Here is a 22,980-nt window from a genome sequence, read left to right on the forward strand (position 1 = left end):
GAAAAATTACTCCAGTTGTGTCTAATATTGGCAATTTTCCTCTGTCTGCTTTTAGAACTTATTAGCCAACCAGGTCAGACATTATTAAAGTTCAAGGGATCCGGTGGGAAAAGTAATGATTTTTCGCTACTATGAATTTTAAATGTCGCCATTTTCGTGTGTTCCAGCATCATCTGTTTTCACATGCTACTAAAAACTTATGAAAGTTTTAGACCAAATTCAGGGTCAAGGTTAGAAGAGTGATGATACTTCTGACTCCTTCTCTTGGAATTATGTCACCGAAATTATCTGCATACCATTTTGTGCCAGGGTACATTTTATCAAATCATTTGAAAGAGCTTAGTATAAGAAGACTTTTTTTTTTTTTGTCTTTTCACTTCTTAGAAACTTACTGTACTCACTGAACACAATAGGTATATGCTGTACGGAAACAGTAGGGAGTTCTTCATTTCTGAAAGTAACTGTGTTTTTTGCTTAGCAAAAACTTGGGGAGGCAGAGTCTTATGCAACATTCTTTTTGAGAGTCTACTTTTCAGCACATGGAGTGTGTTAACAAACAGATGCTTGATAAATATTTGTTGAATTACTGAATATATAAACTGAACACTTACTAGGAGTGGCTTCTAAATGTGTAGTTACTTAACATACAAAATCAAGTACTGGATTTAGTGAAGTGAAGAGAGACTGAAAAGATTTGTAGAAAATCATTGTGGGTCAGTTGAATGGTTGGTATACCTCCTTCTCTTTTGAAATGAAATGCAACATTCATGTCTCATAAAACAAGTTGCTTTTTAATTTTTCCAGTATTATAATTATCTCAAATGAGAAGAGGGGGAAAGTTTTGAGTTTTGAGAGTCAAATACTTCATTCCTAAAGACAGTAAATATTATACTAAGGAGATAGTGTCTTGAACTGAAAACATTGAAGAGGGCTTTGTCTTTTATCAAATGAATAGCACATTTGGAAATCGGTGTTATTTCCAACTCTAGAGTCTGTTGCTTACCAGTGGTGTTGGAGAACTGAAATCCATCATAATAATGACTGGAGAGTCCTCTCAAAGGAATAGCAAACGCCAAAAGTTTAAAGTGGCTTGAATTTACTAAATAAGAGGGGAATCAAGACAACTTTGAAGTGGGGAATTAACTTTTAGCCATGTTGCACTGTTGACTGTTACAGCAGCTTGGTTGGTGATTGTCGAGTTCACTTGTAGAGTCCTGCGCTTGTGGCAGAAACTAGATTCCCCAGTATCTGTTCTCTCCTTCTTCCATAGGGATGGAGTCCTCCCATTTTGACCAGGCATATGGCTTCCCAGACAGAGGCTCCCTCACAGCTAGTGTGGCCATGGCACTGAGTTCTGGCTGTTGTGGATTAAGTGCAGGCTTCATGAAGGTTTTCTGTGGAGCCTTCCTTGAGAGACAGCCTTTGCCACTTTTCTTCAGGGTCCGTTCTCCTATTTGCTGCCTAGAATTAGGAAGCTGCTATCTTAACTATGGGGGTGAGGCCTGCACCCTAGTAATGCCATCCAGAGTGTTGAGCTGGAAGGAGCTGTGGTCCCTGGGGCTCCCTGGAGTAGAATTGCTATGTTGGAAGAGACAAATTTGTGCCCTGTTCAATCCAAAGTTATTTTGGTTTTTTTTTTATCCCTTGCAGCTGAACATCAGCCCATCTGATGTAGAAGTAGAAATGCAGAGTTTTCTCAGATTGAAATCCTGGGGTATAAGGTCAAGGTATAGGTAGATCAGACCACATTTCTCACCGTATTCAGAGCTATTTCAAAGTTCTTATTACCTTGCAGACTCCTGGGGAGTCGTATGGCTCTTCAGTAAGGTTACCCACCATCTCTACTTTCCTGGTTGTGGATTTGGCCTGATTGAATCAAAAGTCAAATTTGGCTTTCACAGATTTCCTGCAATGACTACCTCTTGGCATTGTCTACCCAGATGTTGTAAAGATAGGAGCTTGGTTAGGGTGAGGATACTGATTAGATAATGAACAGATCACTGCTCTTTTCAGGCATCCTCATTTATTCATAGTCCAGCCATGGATGTTGTTTGCCTGAGGTCATCCATATCACTAGTATTTTTTTTTAATCTCACTATTTATTGATGTCTTTTAAAAATAATAGTTGGTTGTTATGAACTTTGTGATGTGGTGATCTTTTTATCAAAGTGACAACACAGGCCAGATCATACTGGATGTTTCTCCTGTATTTAGTATGGCCCAAAATTTCTAGGCTTTAAAAATTAATTAGGAGCATGCTACTCTCTTATTCTTATGTGAAGCTTAAAATCACTGGTTATAAGGCACCGTAGTTATTGGAAACAAAAAGTCTTTCCTTTAGCACTGCTCAGTCATGTGTTCACATGTCTTCTTTTTTTTTCTTTTGGCCACCGTGTGGGCATGTGGGATCATAGTTTCCTGACCAGTGATTGAACCCATGTCCTTTGCAAGGGAAATGTGGCATCTTAACCACTGGACCACCACCACAGGGATATCCCCAAATGCTGTCTTAATGAATATTCTGTGTGTCTGTGAATTGTACTGTTTTTACGTTTTCTCTTAAAATGATGTGTGTGTCGGAAAAGGGCTGTGTGCATACTCAGGAATGGGAGGAGGAGAGTTACTCTTCATTTAAGTAATCATTTTAAAGGCTGTTATGTACCAGAGCCTGTGGTAGATGTTGGTGTTATAAAGTTAAAAAGATACAAAGACAAAAAGGAACCCCTGCTGTAAATAATTCAGAGTGTAATGAAAAAAAAAAAAAAAAAGGCAAACAAAGAAAGGAAGAATACTTTAAATTAAAATTCAACATGAGACTTATTTATGGGCTCACTAAATCCAGAAATCTGAAGGGTTTCGTGAACTCTTAGACCAAAGTAATTCTATTGAGAGCCCTTGAAACAGCAGTGCTGGTCTCCCAAGAGCCAGTGAAAGATCCTTCTAAGAATATTTTTGAACACTTAAAATTAAGATTTTTAAGAACATGGGCTTTCCGAGCTGTTTTGTTTGCTTTTTGGGTTTGCAGCCACATGTTTTTCCTCTGATTTTCTTCCTGAGACATTTTATAATTGTCAGAATTCAGTCCAGTCCAGTTTTAATGTAGTCATTTTAGTAATTCAAAGGTATATTCCATATTTGTATTCCAAAAGAAATTCTGAAGGAGAACGTGTAACTCTGTGGTGTTTCAGCCAAGTCTAACATTGGATCAGTGAGCAAAGTACAGAGAAACCAGGAGAAAAGCATATTGAGTGTGTATACAGGAAACTGTAAATCATGATACAGACTTTTCCTTCATGTCATTATCGGGAAGGGAGATGCCATCTTTTAGCCAAGAGGATGAGAGCTGCATTTTAGACAGAGGTGGGCAGGTGAGCAGGGAGGAGCTGAATCTCAAGGATTTGGAGTTCTAGGATTGAGTTTTGACCTAGAAGCATCTATGTATGCTTTGGATAACTTTTTTTAAGCCTGCATTTTCTAATCTGCATACAGTAGTGTTAGTCTTATCCAGCTGATACTAAGTATTGCAAAAAAAAATTATTTAAAAATTAATTGTGTTGTCTTCTTATTTAGAGGGACAAATTCATTGATGTTAGTGTTTCAAAATTGTGGGAAATGTGTTATCTCATAAAAGGATAATATTTAGGGAAAGCTTTTGTTGGCTGACCCAAGTTCAGGGTCCCCCTGCCAAGCCCCCACCATCAAGAGCTTTTAATAGAATTGCTTTGGTCTAAGAATTCATGATAGACTAAATGAAATCCTTCAATCCACTGGATTTAGTGAGACCATAAATTAGCCTCATGGTGAATGTATCTTTCTTTTTCCTTTTTCACTGGACACAATTCATTGAAATGATGACTACCCTATGAGTGGTTAGAATTTCATGTGTGGGAAACTTGAAGAGGAAAACTTTTGAAAGTAAGGTGTCTGTTTCTTTCACCATAGTGTTACCTGCATTGGATTCTTTTCGGCATGCTTATGCTTGAAAGTGGATTTCAGTATGTGTTCCTTCATATCTGGACCTCAGAGCTGAAAGAGTTTATATTCAGAATAGATTTTCCAGCACTTTTACTGGCACTAGTAGGGCAAAGCTGGGCGTGGTCCAGTTTACTTCGGTGGAGTGAAGCAGGCTTGCCAGGATGGCTGGACCTGATGGGCCTGCCTGTGGGTTTCCCTGTCTCCCTGTTAACTAGTATAGAACAGATTGAGAGGAAGCCAAGGTAGGTATCTTGTGGGTGGACCAGTGTGGAGCAGAGAAGACCCTGTGGGGTCCTGTCCTGAATCACCTTGAGGTTTGTATCAGTAAAGATGGCCTCCTGGCTCCCTCTGATCCGGAGAAGGAGTGCAAGCCTCGGGAGGTCGTTATGACACTGAAAAGAGAATGTAAGTGTCTTATATCAAAATCAGGCTTTTCTATTAAAATATTGAGACACACAGTTCTTTGGAGCTGCTGATACACTGGGCACATTAAATTTCGGGAAAATCTCATACAGTAATACAACAGAAGCTGCAGTTCTATAGAATAAGAACAAGTTGCTGTTGTGTTTTCTGGTTCGGTAGTGTTTTTTGAGAACACACATGATACCCAGTCACATTTTTAGGGATATTGTTTATATCTCAAGGAAAAGGTATATTTTTCCCCTCTGAATTTTTATTTCTTACATAAAAAACAGTAAAACCAGGGAGGGGGGAAAGGAGTAAAAAAATTACCTATAACCCCAAACTCTTACATTTTTTTTTTTTTATGGTTGTGTCTTCATTTATAGGCCTTGGACATATGCTTACTTAAATCTGTGCTTATAAACACAGTGTAAATATAACTTCAAATTATGGCTAAAACTGTATTCATATATAGCCAGGAGGAACATGTGAACTTTCCTGGTGATGAATTCAGATCTGCCAACAGTGAAGAAGTGGAAACCTTTTGTGTTCAGGCCAGTCTTCTGGCCAGTGTTGCAGTAGGAGTGACCAGTGTTGAAGGCCCCACTGGTGGAACTCTCAGTGCTGTGGGCAGGAGCATGGGGGCAGCTGTGCTGACTCACAGAAGCTCTTCTGCCGAGTGGCTTAGGCATTCTTCTTGATTAGGAGGACTCTGAGCCTGACTTTCTGATCCTGCAAGTGATTCCATGAGCTGTCTAAAACTCTTTAGTAACTCCCCTTTTCTGCTGAAACTAGATTCTGTGCAACTAAGAATCTTGTGGTACTGAAATACCGTACTTTATCATTTGGATGCTGTGTTAAGAACCCAGAGTTTGAGGGCAAACTGTGTTCACATGCTGGCTGTGTTAATTTGGATAAGATACTTCTCCAGTCCCCTCAGTTTCTCAAATATTGTTGTTTAGTTCCTAAATTATGTCTTGACTTTTTACGACCCCATGGACTGTAGCCGCCAGGCTCCTCTGTCCATGGGATTTTCCAGGCAAGAGTACTGGAGCGGGTTGCCACTTCCTTCTCCAGGGGATCTTCCCAACGCAGGGATTGAACCTAAGTCTTCTGTATTGGCAGGTGGGTTCTTCATTGCTGAGCCACCAGGGAAGCCCTTTCCCAAATACTTCTAGTACTTTTATTATTATAGTAATGATAATTAGATAGAATGGTGTGGTACCTAAGAAGCTGTCCGCCAATGTTGCTATCTTTGTCATTGTCATCACCACAATCAGTGGTATTTGTTGAGTGCCAACTTTTAATTAGACTGATAGAGTTCAACAGAAATGAGGAAAAGTCACGAATCGGATATTCTCGTGAAAGTTAGTGTATAACAGAGCATAACTGTGTTATGTATGTCTTAGCAACTGAGCTCCATCTCTGCTCCTCTGCTTGTTCAGTTGCTCAGTCATGTCCGACTCTTTGCAACCCCATGGACTGCTGCACGCCAGGCTTCCCTGTTCTTCTCCATCTCCTGGAGCTTGCTTAAACTCATGTCCATTGAGTCGGCTCCTCCTCTGGTTTCTCTTAAAACATGGAAAGAAGTAGGGAAGGCATTTGCAGCCATTTAAGGTTGGTTTTATTGGAGTGAATGACATTAAGTACTGAGATTAACTGCCGAAAGAATTTGATTGTGAATTAAAAATAAAAGGCTTGTGGTAAGAGTTAAAATTTTGCATTTAATAAGAGAAGGGTTTAATGCATTTTAAGGCATTCCATTTATTGTTTTAATATTCCCAGCATTTATTATTAATGTGGGGTGGTTCTAGAATAATTATAGCCCATATCATGATGATGATATTTTTAGAGAAGGTTGAAAATCTACAGTTTTTTTCAAACTAATGTAGTAGGGAGAATATAGCTTCTAAAGCTTAGAATAGTTTGCTGTTCTCACAGGAACACTACTTAGGCTATGTAGAAGCATTAAGTCATTCAGGAAGTTACTTTTATGCCAATTCCTGCATTTCCTTGTTAAATTCTTAAATGCAAAGCATCAGTTTGGTAATTGGGGGTTGGGAATATGGGCTAAAAGACAGAGAAAGGGTATGAGGCTATTAATACCATTATGTTAATAAAACCAAAAATATATTTGGGAAGAAAGTGGTAAAGATGATAGTTTGATCTTTATAAATGATAATCATTATAAAGTTAGTTATTTTTACTAGTTTTATATAGATCTCTGTGACTTATTAAGAAAAATTAGGAGAGCAGAATATATATTTTTATATAGAAAAAAAAGGATAAGCAAATGTTTAAATGGTTTTAAACAATATTCTAAACTTTTACCTTGTGAAAAGGTTACAAAAGCAATTGTGTTTCTTAGACATAGATAAGTAACATTTTGGTCACAGAATTAAATTAGCCTCTAGATGTTCATTCATTTACTTGTGATGATGAGTTGGCAAAATGACTTGGTATTCTCACAGGATTTCATAAACTAAGAAATTCCCTGAGAAAAGAGATCCATTCAAAGCATTAGCATTTTCTGTATAAACAAGCCCAGAAAATATTTGAAATTCAAAGGGGAAAAAGTTGGGCAACATGAAGTAAAATTAGCTTGTTTCATAAAACTCAGTATAAGTAATAAGCTGATGTGGGGGCATTTTTAAAGGGGTGGGGACATTTTTAGAAATCTATTTCCCAAGGAAGAGACTCAGAGTTAGGAAAGAACTCAGGAGAGCCTGACCCAGACCTAAAATTTGAAGAATTAGCTAGCTATCAGGGACTCTTGGAGAAGTGAGTGATCAATCATTAGCTTTCAAAGTGCGGCCTTATTGTGAAAGGACCTTGAATGTCTACTTTATTTTGGGCTGTCATAACAAAATACCATAGACTGAATGGATTAGACAGCAGATATTTATTTTCTCACAGTTCTGGAGAATGGAAGTGCAAGATCAGGGTGCCAGCCTGGCCGGGTCCTGGTGAGGACTTTCTTTCTGGCTTGTGGTCGGCCACCTTCTCCGTGTCCTCACTTGACCTTTCCTTGGTGCATGCTTTCAGAGTGATCTCTCTTTTCCTCTTCTTCTTCTATGAGGGTCACTAGTCGCCTCATAAGGACTCAATACCTAATCTAACCGTAATTAGCTCTCAAAGGCCCCTTCTTCAAATCTCAAAGGTCCCTTCTTCAAATACATGGTTATTTCTTACAGCAGTCATAGCAAACTAAAATGTTTTACTATGGTAGGATGTTTAGTAAATTTTTTTTATTATTAAATGTATTTAGTTTTAAATGGAGGAATTGCTTTACAATATTGTGTTGGTTTCTGCTATACATCAACATGAATCAGCCATAGGTATACATACGTTACCTCCCTCCTGAACTTCCCTCCCACCTTCCACCCCATCCTACCCCTCTAGGTTGTCACAGAGCACCAGTTGGAGCTCCCTGCCTGTCATACATCAAATTCTCATTGGCTATCTGTTTTATCCATGATAATGTATATGTTTCACTGCTCCTTTCCCAATTCGTCCCATCCTCTTCTTCCCCCACTATGTTCACAAGTCTGTTCACTATGTGTGCGTTTCCATTCCTGCCCTGCGTATATGTTCATCAGTACCATCTGTCTAGATTCCGTATATATGCATTAATATATGATATTTGTTTTTCTCTTTCTGACTTACTTCACTCTGTATAATAGGCTCTGCTGCTGTTGCTGCTAAGTCGCTTCAGTCGTGTCCGACTCTGTTCGACCCCATAGACAGCAGCCCACCAGGCTTCCCCGTCCCTGGGATTCTCCAGGCAAGAACACTGGAGTGGGTTGCCATTTCGTTTTCCAATGCATGAAAGTGAAAAGTGAAAGTGAAGTCACTCAGTCATGTCCAACTCTTCACGACCCCATGGACTGCAGCCTACCAGGCTTCTCCATCCATGGGATTTTTCTAGGCAAAAGTACTGGAGTGGGGTGCCATTGCCTTCTCCGATAATAGGCTCTAGGTTCATCTATCTCATTAGAACAGACTCAAATGTTCTTTTATGGCTAAGTAATTGTGTTTATGTACTACAACTTCTTTATCCATTCATCTGTCAGCAGACATCTAGGCTGCTTCCATGTCCCAGCTCTTGTAAATAGTGCTGCAATGAACTTTGGAGTACATGTGTCTTTTTCCATTATGGTTTCCTCAGAGAAGGCAATGGCACCCCACTCTAGTACTCTTGCCTGGAAAATCCCATGGGTGGAGGAGACTGGTAGGCTGCAGTCCATGGGGTCACGAAGAGTTGGACACGACTGAGCGACTTCCCTTTCACTCTTCACTTTCATGCATTGGAGAAGGTAATGGCAACCCACTCCAGTGTTCTTGCCTGGAGAATCCCAGGGACGGGGGAATCTGGTGGGCTTCCATCTATGCGGTCGCACAGAGTTGGACACGACTGAAGCGACTTAGCAGCAGCAGGGTATATGCCCAGTAGTGGGATTGTTGGGACATATGGTAGTTTTATTCCTAGTTTTTTAAGGAATCTCTATACTGTTCTCCACAGTGGCTGTATCAATTTAGCTTCCCACCAGTAGTGCAAGAGGGTTTCCTTTTCTCCACACCCTCTCCAGAATGTGTAGATTTTTTTGATAATGACCATTCTGATTGGGGTGAGGTGATACCTCATTGTAATTTTGATTTGCATTTCCCTAATAATGAGCTCTAATAAAAGTTGAACATCTTTTCATGTGTTTATTAGCCATCTGTATATCTTCTTAAATTTTAATTTTCAGTAAAGACTTCAGAGAGTGAAATTAATTCACTTGGTTTTGATAAATAACTGTTTAAGAAAATTATCTAAAGGTTGGTCAGAATCTGTAATCTTTTCAGCACTCAGTATTACTGAGGAAAATGAACAGTGTTACTGGGTGCTATTTTTGGTCTAAGGCTTGTATTTTTAACCCCTTTGACAAATATTTTTCTAAAACTAAACTTATTTTAAGAGTAAGGATTACCTCTGTTTTCCTCAACATTGGCCACCATGATGAAAAATCTTGAGAGCCAGGTAAAACATTCGATTTGAAGTTGCTGCAGAGAGATGTTGTTATAGGCCCTGATGACATACTTGTCTGGGATTACCTAGTTGGAACTAGAGACCTTCTCAAAAAAAAAAAAAAAAAAAAAGAAAGAAAGAAAAAGTCTGTCAGTACTTGGAGAATTGTGAGGTTAAATATTTATATTTATTTATGTATTTATATACTTACACACATATTTTTTAAAAATCAGCTTTTCAGGCAAAGATCTGTTGATTCTTTCATTAAGTATGCGTGTTCAGTCTGAATCAAAAAATAAGGTAATTTGTGGGAGACTGGGATTTCGTCAATGAAATAGTTGTGGTGGTAGACCCATGAAGTGATTATTTAACCTCTAGTGGGAGATGTGGTACCTTATAATCAATAGTGAATGAAAGGAGTTAATTATTTTCCTCCCATGTTCTCATACTGTGGTCTGATTACTTTAAATGCCTAGAAGTCTTAATAAACAATTTAATCACTCTAGCTATTAACCTAGAATAGACCTGCTATATTAGGCCCATACAGAAGTGTCCAGTGTCAACACGAGTACACGTCATTATTATAAGAACCAAGGCACAGTTTTCTGATAAGCTATATTTAAAAGTTTTAGGGCTGTAAGCAGAGAGAAATTTAAGAAATCTAAATTTTGGAGTTGTAGAACTGATAAGAATCACAGAAACTTTCAAGGTGAAAATGGACTCTAAAGTCATGGAATCTGTATACAGATGGTAAAACTGAGACTTCAAGTATGATTTTTTTTCCAATTAGAATTTAAGCACCTCAGGAATAAAGACAATTCCTACCATGCTTCCTTAACAGTACAACTTTTGATGCTCCCTATTGTTTAAAAAATAACTGTGGAATATGTAAAAATGTCCATGAGAAATTTATAAGAGAAAAGTAGTATTCCAAAGGGCTAACAAATGGTCCTAAGTCAGGGGAAGTGCACATTACCTGGAAAAAGAATCACTTTCCACATTGTAAGATCATATAAAATTTGCATTTATAGTAAAAAGAACTGTCATTGAGAAGTAAAATTCAGAATTTTGATCTCTTATTCATTTTATCTTTTGGTGGTGAAAAGTGGGAACTTGGGGGTTGGGGTCTACTGCTGATATAATTTGTGTTATATTTCGCTTTTTGATTTGTTTGTGTTTTCATTTATACACATTGGTCACAGAAACATTATGATGACTGAAATAGTGAAACTGCATTGAAAATATGTGATATTCTCATCTATTAAGATAACATAGCTAAGTATTCCTCCACTAAGTCCTGCTTGTAGCACAACTTATTTTTTCCTAGATTTACAGGTACCTGGTGTAAAATAATCCTTTGTGTAACTTTGGGCAGTGATTTCATCTCTATGACCTTTACTTTTGTCATTTTTAAAATGAGAGGGTTGGCCTTGGTCTATGTCTCTTAAAGGATTCCCTTCATTAAAATAGCTTGATTTAATAGTGTAAAATAATGCAATGAGATCAGCTAAAGTAAGAAGTATGTCTTTGGTGTTTGGTGGTGAGAAAGTCTCTGTGTATCTTTGTTTTAGTTAACAAGTGAGGGTAGAAGTGAGATTGCCATTGGGTGGAGGCTGAATAAGATTTATTGAACAAAGACCCCCCAGACAAAAACATTTGGTAGTGAACGGAAACAGTGGACAGTAGTTTGAACCTTAGGCAGGTTGTGGCTTAAGAAGACAGAAGCATGCTCGGAAGTAAACGAAGAATAGCCAGAGGAGAGGAAAGGATGGAAGATAGATTAGATAATACTTCATGCAGAGGTGGAAGGAAGCTGAGTTTTAACCAACATGGGAAGGATTACAAATATCTTAACATATAGGCTACTGTTATCAGATTCAGTTCAGTTCAGTCACTCAGTCACGTCGAACTCTTTGCGACCTCATGGACTGCAGCACGCCAGGCTTCCCTGTCCATCACCAACTCCTGTAGTTTACCCAAACTCAGGTCCATTGAGTCGGTGATGCCATCCAACCATCTCATCCTCTGTTGTCCCCTTCTCCTCCCAGCTTCAATCTTTCCCAGCATCTGGGTCTTTTCAAATGAATCAGCTCTGCACAGCAGGTGGCCAAAATATTGGCGTTTCAGCTTCAACATCAGTCTTTCCAATGAACACTCAGGATTGATCTCCTTTAGGATGGACTGGTTGGATCTCCTTGCAGTCCAAGGGACTCTCAAGAGTCTTCTCCAACACCACAGTTCAAAAGCATCAATTCTTCGGTGCTCAGCTTTCTTTATTGTCCAACTCTCACATCCATACATGACAGTGGAAAAACCATAGCCTTGACTAGATGGACCTTTGTTGGCAAAGTAATGTCTCTGCTTTTTAATGTGCTGTCTAGGTTGGTCATAACTTTCCTTCCAAGGAGTAAGTATCTTTTAATTTCATAGCTGCAATCACCATCTGTAGTGATTTTGGAGCCCAAAACAAAGTCTGCCACTGTTTCCACTGTTTCCCCATCTATTTGCCATGAAGTGATGGAACCAGATTCCATGATCTTAGTTTTCTGAATGTTGAGCTTTAAGCCAACTTTTTCACTCTTCTCTTTCACTTTCATCAAGAGGCTCTTTAGTTCTTCTTCACTTTCTGACCTAATGGTGGTGTCATCTGCATATCTGAGGTTATTGATATTTCTCCCGGCAATCTTGAGTCCACCTTGTACTTCATCCAGCCCAGCGTTTCTGATGATGTACTCTGCATATAAGTTAAATAAGCAGGGTGACAATATACAGCCTTTACGTACTCCTTTTCTAATTTGGAACCAGTCTGTTGTTCCATGTCCAATTCTAACTGTTGCTTCCTGACCTGCATACAGATTTCTCAAGAGGCAGGTCAGATGGTCTGGTATTCCCATATCTTTCAGAATTTTCCACAGTTTATTGTGATCCACACAGTCAAAGGCTTTGGCATAGTCAATAAAGCAGAAATAGATGTTTTTCTGAAACTCTCTTGCTTTTTCCATGATCCAGCGAATGTTGGTAATTTGATCTCTGGTTCCTCTGACTTTTCTAAAACCAGCTTGAACATCTGGAAGTTCACGGTTCATGTATTGCTGAAGCCTGGCTTGGAGAATTTTGAGCATTACCTTAGTAGCATGTGGGATGAGTGCAGTTGTGTTATCAGATTATCTATAGTTAACTTTCTCTTTCTCTTTTACTCTTTCTAGCAATCATAATAAAATTACTACAGATTTAAGGATTTCTAATTATGTAGTTTTAGCTGACTTATTAACGAATGAAAGAAGAAATCATTACAGGGAGAAAGAATCAATAAGTATTTTGTACAGCACTTCCCTGGTAGCTCAGACAGTAAAGAATTTGCCTGCAGTGTGGGAGACCCAGGTTCAAACCCTGGGTCAAGAAGATCCTCTGGAGCAGGGCATGGCAATCCACTCCAGTATTCTTTCCTGGAGAATTCCATGGACAGAGGAAGGAACCTGGTGGCTGCAGTCCATGGGATCACAAAGAGTTGGACACAGCTGAGCTACTAACACTGTACTGTACTATATCTGTTATATTGTGTTGAAGTCATTGGGATTGCTTTAGAGGAAGATGACCCAATATCTAGTCTTGGAAACAAAATTAAGTGTCTTTCACCCAGGCTTCTTATTCTTTATCTTGTTTATGTTATGGCTCATTCTAAAAAGTTAAAACCCAAATTAGGAAAAAAGTGTAGATACTTAAGCCTCTAATTAAATAAGAACATTTAGATTAGGGCAGGACTTAGAGCAGAAAAAAAACTTAGATCAATTTATCTGGCTCCTTTTCAATTCTTTTCATTATTCTTCTCCTACTTATTTAATTTTATTATGAAATAGAGCATCCAGAGAGTAGAGAATAGTATAATAAACTCTGAATCTACCTCTGTTTATATTTGTTTCAGATGCTTTTTACTTTTACAGAAATGAAATATTCTGATGGTATCAACAATTTATAGCCTTTGAGATTTTTATTTTTTAAAAAAATTGTATCACACTTTGATTTCTTTCCTCTTCTCTTTCACCTGAGGTAACCATTTTCTTGAGTTTAATGTTTTAGCCTCATGTATTTCTTTTGCTATATCCATAAACGTCCATGAGCAGAAAGGTAATTATATTTTGCTATTTATATTTTATATAAATGGGAACAAATATGTGTATAATTCTATAGCATGCTTTTTTTTGGTAATTTTTTTTGAAATATCCACGTTGATACCTGATAGAGTAAGAAAGCACTATTTTTGCTTTTCAGAATTTATTGACTATTTCTGACATGATTCTTCTTCCTGAGTTTTAAGATAAATTTATCACATTCCACCAGAAAACTAGTGAATTTGGTTGGATTTTAATTAAAATCATAGATTAATATATAGAGAATTAACACTTTAATTAATACTATCTTTTTACTCTTGGAATTTTCTTTGTGAAAATATCTTATCTCTTCATCAGGAGCTCTTTTGTACTCTTCAGTGAGGTTTTATGGTTTTCTTCAAAGATTTTACACATTTTTGTTAAATATATATGTCAGTACTTTATGGGGTTTTTTATTGTGAATGAGATCCCTTTTTCTATTCTATTTGCTAATTTAATTTTACTGTTTTATAAGAATTTTATTTCCTTTTTATATTAATCTTATATCCAGTTACTTTTCTGAGATGTCTTATTAGTGTTTAAAACCTTTGTTTATAGATTCTCTTGTTGTTTCTAAGCCTTCTCGTCTTCAAATAGGGAGGCTTTGATTTCTTTCTTTCCTTTCTGATTCTTTTATTTCTTTTCCTCTTTTGTTTTCTGGGATCTTCAGTTTGCTAGAACTTCCTAGAATAAAATGTTTATTTTTCCCCCTTATATTTAATTAATGCAATATATTTCCCACAACTGTTGAAATGCACTACTGTCAGTGCTCAATTTTATGTTTTGTTGTTGTTATTTCCATTGTGATTTCTTATTTAATTTATTGGTTAGTTAGTAATGCCTTAATTTTTTAAAATAAGGGATTGGGGGACTAACAGTTTAAGCATTGAATTCTAACTTAATTACCTTTTCAGCAGATATAGTCTAGCCAAGTCCTGAACACAACCTTTGACAGCTTTATAGAGCTGGAAGACAAGGTTTAGAGATCCTTGAATATAGGGTCTACCAGAAGTGGGAACTCTTGCAAATGTCCCAGTCATTGAGTTGTTGTTCAGTCGCTCAATTATGTCCAACTCTTTGTGACCAGATGGACTGCAGCATGCCAGGCTTCCCTGTCCTTCACTGTCTCACAGAATTTGCTCAAACTCATGTCTACTGAATCAGTGATGCCATCCAGCCATCTCATTCTCTTTCTTAGGTGTTGGGGGTTCCCCCTAAAAGACTATCCTAGGAGTTAATGTGCACTGGAAGTAAAAGGGCTCTACATTACTGTATTTTACCTTCAAATTTACCTCATTGGCCTAAAAATTTAATACGTGTAATTGGACGAAGGTGATCCTAGACTCCTAGCGCTCCCAGAATCAAATCAGAATCCTCAGTGGAGACAGTTAACCATTTGCATATTCATATTTTTCATAAAGCAGTTTTTCACATAGTGTGGCACATCAAGGGAGATACTCAGTCACGTAAGAAGACGTGACAACATAAATGGAGGCCAGTGAAAACTGTAGAAATAGACTTGTCAGGGCTCTGGCGATTGGAACTACCTAAACAGAATTTTTGTAAGTGTAGCTTATTCAAGATGTTAAAAAAGAAGATTGAAAGTTTGTAGGGAACTTACTTGAAAAAGAATCAAGTAGAGTATCTACAAACACAATAATTGAAATTGGACGGATTTAATTCAATGGATGTATATAATAGCAAGGTAGATATTACTGAAGAGAGAAATAGTGAACTGGAGGATAGATGAGAGGGAAATACCCATAATATAATACAGAATAACGAAAAGATATAAAATATGAAGAGAGAATAAGAGATGGAGCTTACAGGAGGGAAGGTTAACACAGACTCATTTGGAGTCTTGGGCAGGAGAGAAAAAGTGTTAAAGCAAGTTTGAAAAAATAATTGTCATGTACTTAAGTGCAACAAACTGTAAGCAGGAGTTTACTAAATGCCAGAGTTAAAACTCCTAAGTGAAGTTTTTTTTAAAAAATATTAAAACTAGATAGAGACATAGGGTACATTATCATTGAAAGACCAGAATTTGATATCACAACCCATCTGCATTGATTGAATTATTAGAAGAAGGTTATTGCAGATGGAAAAGGAAGGAAGGGCAATGAAATGCTACATATGTGAGTATATCAGAATGAACAGAATCTTTATAAAACAACAGCAGTGTCTTGTGAATTTTAAGATGTATGTAGAATTAAAACAATGTCAGTAATGTCCTATATATCAGAATGGAAGAAGTATAGATAGTGATGTAAAGTTTTTGTATTGTCCAGGCAGCAGTTAATCACCAAGTTTAACTTGGGCATGTGTTTATGCAGGATAACTATTAATAGTATAAGAATATATAACTTCCAAGTTGACAGGGAAAATAATGAAAAATAAGTACTAAATCACTTTCAGTTCAGTTCAGTTCAGTCGCTCAGTAGTGTTAGACTCTTTGCAACCCCATGAATTGCAGCCCACCAGGCCTCCCTGTCTGTCACCAATTCCCAGAGTTTACCCAAACTCATGTCCATCGAGTTGGTGATGCCATCCAGCCATCTCATCCTCTGTTGTCCCCTCTTCCTCCTGCCCCCAATCCCTCCCAGCATCAGGGTCTTTTCCAATGAGTCAACTCTTTGCATGAGGTGGCCAAAGTATTGGAATTTCAGCTTCAGCATAAAAGAATACAAAAAAAGAAGTGTATGGTGACTAAGAAAATTAGCTTTCAGTAAGATATAAACTTAAACCTAAATATATTAGAACATACTTTAAATGTACAGACTTTGCCAAAAGCAAATCAGATCAATGTGATATCTGTGCAAAGATAAACATATAAATCAGTGGAACAGATTAAAGAGTCCCAAAATAGACCTTAGATATTTGGTTTCCTCATAGGTAACATGATAGTTCATGGGTAAATGATGGTGTGACCAACTGGATATGTGTACAAAAATAACAAAAGCAAAATGTGACTCCTATCACAGTTCATTGAATTAACTCAAGATAGATCATCAACCTAGTATTCTTAAGCTTCTAAAAGAAAACATGCAAAATTATCTTCATGACTGTGAATAGGCAAAGATGTCTTAGAAAAGACACACCACACACATAAAAGGTAACAATAATAAAGAATTGCTACGTTGGACTTCATCAAAATTAAAACTTTCAGCACTCCAGAAAACACTAGAAAGAAAATGGAAATACAAGCCATTAACTTGAAGGTGTGACAAGGCTGTTTAGCATTGGGAGCTCTCATTTAGTGTTGGCAGGAGCTGAAAATTGTTACAAATACTTTGAAAATTGTTTCACAGTATGTACTAAAGCTAGAGATTTGCATATCAGATGGTCCAGAATTCTACTCCACATTTATACCTATCAGAAATGTGTACACACATGCCCCAGAAAACATGCAGAAATGTTCACAGCAGCATCATTCTCGTTGCAAAAGACTAGAAACAGTTCAGAGGTTCATCAATTGAATAGATAAATGTGGAGTATACTTATACAATAGAATATACCATACAGCAATGGAAATGAATTAACTATACTTAACATTAACAAGGAGAAGGCAATGGCACCCCACTTCAGTACTCTTGCCTGGAAAATCCCATGGACGGAGGAGCCTGGTAGGCTGCAGTCCATGGGGTCGCTCAGAGTCAGACAGAACTGAGCGACTTCACTTTCACTTTTCCCTTTCACGCGTTGGAGAAGGAAATGGCAACCCACTCCAGTGTTCTTGCCTGGAGAATCCCGGGCGGAGCCTGGTGGGCTGCCGTCTGTGGGGTCGCACAGAGTCGGACATGACTGAAGCGACTTAGCAGCAGCAGCAGCAGCAACATTAACAAGAGTCACTTACGTGGACATATTGAGTAAAAGAAGACAGATGCAAAAGAATGCACACTGTGTTAAAGATCAGATTCATCTGGAGAGAGAAAGTGTGCCGATCAGACAGAACGCCTTTTCGGATCCCAGGAGTATTCTATTTGGTAATCAAAGTGGTTATGTGGTTTGTCTAATTCACAATAAAAATGATTTTTAAAAGATTAATGTGTTATGGAATAGATAAATGTTAATATTTTATGTAATGAAGGTATGTTACAAAAGTATGTTTAAAACACAATTTTTGAAATTTTATTTTTGTGTATAGACACACACACATACACACCAGACATAGAATAAAAAACACAGGAACACAGATAGACGTCTATAGATTTTACACAGAATATGTTCTATTTATAACTAGAAAACTTCATTATTGTATAATGAAGTTAACACGTCTGGAGGGTGTTGTCCTCTGTAGAGAAGATTGTTTGGGTTTGAACGTGTGTTGTTCAGGGAAGGATTTAAAGCTGTTTTGTATGTAGTAAATAGCATTTGGGCAAAAGACACATTTGCAATCACATAGAGACACTTCCCTGGTGGCTCAGATGGTAAAGCGTCTGCCTACAATTCAGGAGACCTGGGTTCGATCCCTGGGTTGGGAAGATACCCTGGAGAAGGAAATGGCAACCCACTCCAGTATTCTTGCCTGGAAAATCCCATGGATGGAGGAACCTGGTAGGCTACAGTCCATGGGGTCGCAGAGTCGGACACGACTGAGCAACATTTACTTTACTAGAGACACTTCAGGCAATGGTGTGATTGTTATTAATAACAAAATACACCTTAGCCTCAGGAAGAATAATGAAAATTACCCAATAATTTTTTAATCATTGACTCTTTCCTAAAGGAACTTTTTTTTTATGTAGTTAATTAAAGTAAGGCTGCAATTTAAGTTTTTTGGTGTTTTTTTAAGGAATATTGTCTAAAGCTGTGGGATTTGATCAGAACTCTTTATCTCCTGTGGCATCAATTTTCTGTCCCAAAGCAACAATGCCCACCTTTAAGGGTTGCTTGGAGGGTAATATAATATAAATGCTTAGCCTTAAGCAATGGGTGTTGGCACACACTAGAAGATTAGCATGGGAATTAAGGGCTTGAGTTCTGGAATCGGAACTGGATTTTGATTTCCAGTTCTCCCACTTACCTAGGTCTTTAATTGTATACTTCCCTTAACTTCTCTTCCTCCGTTTCCCATCTTTAAAGTAAGAACAATAATAGTACCTACTTTAGAGGCTTGCTTTGAGGGTATAATAAAAGGCAGAGTGTAGTGTGTAGCACAAACTAGCTGTTGATATAACTCTTAGCTCTTGCTATAGATGGAGCTGTTTTGCATATGGCTTTACATTAACCTTGGAGAAGGCAACAGCCCCCCACTCCAGTACTCTTGCCTGGAAAATCCCATGGATGGAGGAGCCTGGAAGGCTGCAGTCCATGGGGTCGCTGAGGGTCGGACACGACTGAGCAACTTCCCTGTCACTTTTCACTTTCATGCATTGGAGAAGGAAATGGCAACCCACTCCAGTGTTCTTGCCTGGAGAATCCCAGGGACGGGGGAGCCTGGTGGGCTGCCGTCTATGGGGTCGCACAGAGTCGTACATGACTGAAACGACTTAGCAGTTACATTAACCTACTAGCAAAATTAGTTAAGTGCCTGGAACAGTAACTACTTTTTTCATATATACAAAATATAAGTGGGCTTCTCTGGTGGATCAGATGGTAAAGATCTGCCTGTGGTGCAGGAGATCCACGTTCAATTCTTGGGTCAGGAAGATCCCCTGGAGAAGGGAATGGCAACCCACTCCAGTATTCTTGCCTAAAGAATTCCATGGACAGAGGAGCCTTGGTGGGCCACAGTCCATGGGTTCACGAAGAACTGGACACAACTGAGGTAACTAACATAAAACATAAGTGTGTTGTTGTTTAGTCACTAAGTCATGTCCGACTCTTTTTTTGAGACCCCATGGACTATAGCCCGCCAAGCTCCTCTGTCCATGGGATTTCTCAGGCAAGACTGCTGGAGTGGGTTGCCATTTCCCTCTCTAGGGTATCTTCCCAACTCAGGGATCAAACCTGTGTCCCCTGCACTGGCGGGAGGATTCTTTACCACTGAGCCACCAGGGAAGCCGGTGACTGAGGGTAGGGCATTGCTTTTATGGAAAAGCTTCCTTGACTAGTACTAAGTCACTGACCACACAGAGCCAGTGTTTTAGTTGTATTCTTTCACGGGTTTAGAAAGGTTGTATTGTACCTTGTGAGGCCTGCAAGCCTAAGGCTCTATTGGAATATCTTACTTTATCATCCTTAGTTTGATTTACCGCTTCCTGAGTTCCAGAAATAACATTGATCTTGTTTAGAGGATTTCAAGCCTATTAGAGACACTGACGCATCCTAGGTTCTAGAGCAAAAGGAGCTTGAAAGTTAAATAAAAACATTTCTTTTTTTATGGTCTTTTTTGAGGGTTAGGCACTTGAGAAAAGGAAGAATTTATAATGTGTAATATCGTGTTCCTTAAAGTTCTGCTTGCTTTAAGTCTACCTGGGATTGTCAAAACTTCCATTCAACCCCCCTATGTCATTTTCTTTAATGTCCTTCAGGTTACTGAGCATCTTAGCTGGATGGGTCTGGAGTTAAATACAATATGGGGCCCTGGTTTATTGCCCGTTAAGTACCTGGCATTTGAAGTCTAAAATGCAGTATAAAATGAGGGTAAACAATACCCCGCCAGTGTTTAAATTCTGTGTGGAAAAGTCACTCACACACAGCAATTTATGATCTCTGGGCACCTCAGTTTAGTGACACAGTGACAGAGGAACAATTTTAAGGAAGCCCAGTACAGTAGCTGCCAGTTAGGAAGAGAATTACAGAGTGTAAAAATGGACAGTCCTTCCTGAGTACTGCATCCTGGGCAGGTGCCATCATGATGGAGCAGCCTATCGCCATGCCCTTCTTCCATCATGTCTCCTGCTCCCTGGGCACATAGGAAATAAAAACCTTCCCTCCCTCCCTCCCCTCCCCTCTCTTGCCTGCCTTCCTTCTTTCCCTTCCACCTCCCTTCTGCCTCCCTCCCTCCCCTCCTTCCTTCCTTCAAAACAAGACGTGTTATTACTCAAAAGAAGTGTGGAAGGCAGTCACTTCACTCTATGGTCTTGAGCAGCTCAGCAGTGTCCTCAAGGGCCCAAGGTCTTTCCATCTTCTGTTGCATCGTCCTCGGTGTGTTGACTTTGTCCTTTTTCCCCATTGCTGCAGTATGACTTCTGCTGCTCCATAAGCCATTTGTCACACACCTCAGACAAGGTTTTACAGAGAACCTCTGTAGGAGTCCACTCAGCGCTCTTCTCTTTTCAGACACCTGCAGGATGAGGCGCTTAATCTGGGAGCATAGTATGGGGAAAAAATAGACAAAATTATCTTTGAAGAGACTTCATAATCCATCTTGGGCATGTATGCAAATTAAGTGATTATATTTTTTAATATGTAAATTGAAACCACTTATATCCTAAGTGGCATGTATATGTTCCAAAGCCAATACAGTCTTGAAATATATGAAGTCAGGGTATGGTTTACTTCACTTAATTCCTAAAAAATATGTGAGTGCTTGATAATATTTTACTTTTTACTTTTTTTGCATGTATATGTGGAAAGTTTCCTCTAAATCAGTTCCTGTCCACTTTAAATGTTTCATTTTGGAGGCATGTTTTCCCATACACATGACCTCAGGACACTGGATGCTCAATGAAGACTACTGATGGAACTGACTGTGATATTCAAGATAAGCCTTTCAGTTCACGGAACCATCTCTTCTCTTTCTTCTTAGCTAAAAACCATATTCTTTGTGAAATGAACCGCGGGAATGTTGAATTTATACTGTAACTAACCCTCTTGGCCACTGAGAAAATGCATTGCTTCGTAGGCTATGTGCATGACTTTAGATGAATTGAATTACAAGCTATTTGAAGATGGTTTCCTGGTTGAAGACATTATCTTGCCCTCAGCTTGGATGGTGCTTTCAACTCTTGATGACCTTCTCACTTTGAATTGTTTATTCCTGGGCTTATTCCTCCAGCTGTCTGTTAGTCTTCCCTTTCTGAGCATCTACAATTATATTTTTGTCTTATTCAGTTTAGTTTCTTCCTTCTTAGTCGTTGGTGCCTGACTCGCCTGTTACATGCACATTTATATCCATCATATTGTTTGACACAGAGACACTGACATTTTGCCCTCCATTAATTGGTTAAGATAAATATAGTTTGCTGTGCAATGAGGAGCGCTCTATTTATTGTACATAAATACCTAACATAGTGACTTATTCAGTCATTTATAAAGATTTGGGCTTAATTTCACCTTTTTATTTTTTTCATGAGATGGTTGTCAACAGCCCTACTAGGGTCTGTGATTTGCCTGTGATGCTCAAGCAAGCCAAACACACTAGGAAGATTTTATACAGCAAACTGGCTCTTTCAAAGGTGGCTTCCATTTTTAAAGAGACATTGAAAAAAATTGGACTATAATGAATTTATAATTTTATTCAATCATTTCTCAGTACTTTTGGAGTTATCAAAACAGTCCTTAAGTAATTATTGATTTTCCTTGATAAACATTTATGGCATTTTTTAAAAAAAAAACATATTCTATTGTAAGCCAATAAGAGTGGAAAGGGGTTAGAAACCCAATCTATAATGATATGCAAGAGATGAAAATATTGACAGTGAGTAAAGAAATACAGTGTCATTGTGTTTATTTCATACTCTCTAAACTACCTGTGATGAGCTTAAGCAGTTTCATTCATGAATAGAAGAACTTTAATTATTCACTGTGCTTTGGTGTACTATAAAAGTTGAATTATTAGCACTGTAATTTGTTTGGATACCTTCTAGTAGGAAAATATATCAGAAATAACTAATCATTTTCAACATATGTTAAGGCAACTCTATCTACAGAGGGCAATCAGAAAGAATAGCAGTGGGCTATTGATTGCTTTTTAGACAAGGAAAAAAAAATCTGTTCCATTTCTAAATGTTAACAATTGTGAGAGGAAAATCTCCACTTAGAGAGAATGTTTTCCAGGTTGCTTCACTGCCAGGTGTTTGAGATTGTGTGGAGTCTTAGATGAATAAGGCTTATGGCAGTCTTAGGGAGCCATGTCCTCAAGGACCCCGCTTCCTGCTGTGAAGGCTTCTCTATTCAAAGCAGGCCCGTGTCAGTGGGAATGTTCCAGTGGTCTCTGTGCACTACTTCTAGCAAAGCGCAACGTTTTCTCCCCCGTTGAATCTGAGAGAGCTACAGAAGAGAGCTACAGGACACCTGCCTGCTAACAAAATAAATTTCAGAATGTTGCCAGTGAATCAATTGCATGTTTTCTACTGTTTATGGGATTTAACTCTTATCATTTATCAGTGGGAATAAACCTTGCCACCTTGGGTCCCTTTTCAACATACCTGCATGCTACAGACATGATTTACAGTCATTCTGAAGTTTAAGAAAATCCAAATCATATGATAGTTTGCTTTGAGATGGTCCGTATTTCCCCCTTTCCCTTTCTCCCTCTCCTTGACCTAGCAGCAGGAA

The 22,980-nt window shown here is 38.4% G+C and overlaps 1 protein-coding gene across 7 annotated transcripts in view; it reads left to right on the forward strand.

The window, feature by feature from the left end:
- Positions 1 to 22,980, forward strand: part of CDIN1 (CDAN1 interacting nuclease 1) — a 235,014-nt gene that overhangs the window by 32,483 nt on the left and 179,551 nt on the right.

Source organism: Bos taurus, chromosome 10, assembly GCF_002263795.3.
Source record: "Bos taurus isolate L1 Dominette 01449 registration number 42190680 breed Hereford chromosome 10, ARS-UCD2.0, whole genome shotgun sequence".
NCBI classification, from domain to species: Eukaryota; Metazoa; Chordata; class Mammalia; order Artiodactyla; family Bovidae; genus Bos; species Bos taurus.